The sequence below is a fragment of the Homarus americanus genome, unplaced genomic scaffold, assembly GCF_018991925.1.
Source record: "Homarus americanus isolate GMGI-L3 unplaced genomic scaffold, GMGI_Hamer_2.0 scaffold34921, whole genome shotgun sequence".
NCBI classification, from domain to species: Eukaryota; Metazoa; Arthropoda; class Malacostraca; order Decapoda; family Nephropidae; genus Homarus; species Homarus americanus.
The window spans coordinates 9,381,041-9,383,591 of NW_024741901.1; positions in this window are offsets into that span (position 1 = coordinate 9,381,041).

Sequence of the window (2,551 nt, forward strand, 5' to 3'; positions counted from 1 at the left end):
TATAGGCCAACCCCTTGTGAGCGACAATTCACACATCAGAATGATACACTGGGAGCAAGAAATTGTCACACCTAACACTGTTTATATATCCTTGGCGGAAATAACCACTATTTCTATGGTCGCACTGATGTAATATTAGTTATATATACTCACTTGGTCGGCCGTCACTACTTGAAATGTCCGTTACTTAGGGGAGGCGAACGCAAGCGTAGAACACTTGGCCCCATAGGGGCGAGAGTCTCGATGCCACCCCTGCCGAAGTAGGCCTATCGACACCTGTCTCCTACTATCACCACCTGTCTCCTACTACCACTACCTGTCTCCTACTTCCACCACTTGTCTCCTACCACCACCACTTGTCTCCTACTACCACCACGTGTCTCCTACTACCACCACTTGTCTCCTACTACCTTCACGTGTCTCCTACTACCACCACGTGTCTCCTACTACCACCACGTGTCTCTTACCACCACCACCTGTCTCCTACTAATACCACCTGTCTCCTACTACCACCACCTGTCCCCTACTACCACCACTTGTCTCCTACTACCACCACGTATCTCCTGCTACCACCACTTGTCTCATACTACCTTCACGTGTCTCCTACTACCACCACGTGTCTCCTACTACCACCACGTGTCTCCTACCACCACCACTTGTCTCCTACTACCACCACGTGTCTCCTACTACCACCACGTGTCTCCTACTACCACCACTTGTCTCCTACTACCTTCACGTGTCTCCTACTACCACCACGTGTCTCTTACTACCACCACCTGTCGCTTATTACCACCACCTGTCTCCTACTACCCCCACATAAGAGCATAAGAATATAAGAATGGAGGAAACTGCAGCGGGCCTATTGGTCCATACTGGGCAGTCCCATTTATACCCAGCCCCTATTGCTCATATATCCATCCAACCTATGTTTGAAGCTATCCAGCGTATTCCAGTTAATGATGGTATTTGGTAACTTGTTCCAGTCGTCCACTACACTATTTCCAAACCAATGTTTACCTATCTCGCGCCTAAATCTAAATTTGTCTAATTTAAGACCATCGTTATGAGTTCGCTCCTGGTTGGAAAGTTTGAGTACCTTTGTAATGTCCCCTTTGTTTAGCTCTGACTTCCATTTATACACCACGATCATGTCGCCCCTCACTCTACGTCTCTCGAGGGAGTGCAAATTAAGATGCTTTAACCTGTCTCTGTACTCATGGTTCCTAATGCCCGGGATTAGTCTTGTCATTCTCCTCTGAATTCTTTCCAAGGATTCTATATCCATTCTGTAATACGGTGACCAGAATTGAAGTGCGTAATCCAAGTGAGGTCTCACAAGCGCAAGATATAGTTTTAAGATGACCTCGCTAGTCTTGTAACTAACACTCCTTTGTATGAACCCAAGTACTTTATTATCTTTGTTTCGAGCAAATACACATTGTTTACTTGGCTTAAGATTCCTACTTATCATTACTCCTAAATCTCTCTCTCGCAATCGGATTTCTCAATAACATCGTTGTTCATCTGGTATCTGGTTTCCCTGTTTACATCTCCTATACTGAGTACTTCACATTTGTCCACATTGAATTTCATCTGCCGTTTTTCAGACCACTCGAAAATTTTTTTTAGATTTTCCTGTAGTTTTGCGGAGTCTTCGTCAGATTTAATTACACGTCCTATTTTAGTGTCATCAGCATATTTACTAATTTTGCTGTCTATGCCGATATCTATGTCGTTTATGTATATAATAAATAATAATAGTCCAAGTACCGAGCCTTGCAGAACTCCACTAGTGACGTTGCTCCAATGGGATTTAGTGCCGTTAATGCTCACTCTCTGTTTTCTTTCTTGTAACCACGCCCTAATCCATTTTAGAATATCACCTTTAATGCCATGAGCCTCCACTTTTCTAATTAGTCTTTCATGGGGGACTCTGTCTGAGGCTTTGCTAAAGTCGAGATATACCACATCATAATTGTGCCCCTCATCCACTGATTCGAAAAGTGATGAAAAGAATGTGAATAGATTAGTTAGACATGAACCCCCGCTTGTGAAGCCATGTTGGGAATCATTGATCAACTTGTGCTTACTACCACCACCTGTTACCAACTACCACCACCTGTCTCCTACCAACATCACCACCTGTCTCTTATTACCACCACCTGTCTCCTATTACCACCACCACTTGTTTCCTACTACCATCCTATGTCTCCTACCAACGTTACCACCTGTCTCCTTTGCCATCATCTATTTCTTACCGCCACTACCTGTCTAAAATTACTACTACCTGTCTGATATTATTATTATTATTATTATTAAATAAACATAATATTTTACACTGAAATGAAAAGCGTCATAGATAACCCATGTAAACTAACCTAACCGAACCTATCCTTATCAAACGTACAGTAGGTTTATTTTGGCTGTCTTATGATGATAAACGACTTATTGAATGAAATAGATTTTTTCCGTAATAATAATAATAATAATAATAATAATAAAGTAAAAATGTCATACAGGTTTACAACTGTATAGGCATGTTTATAAATTA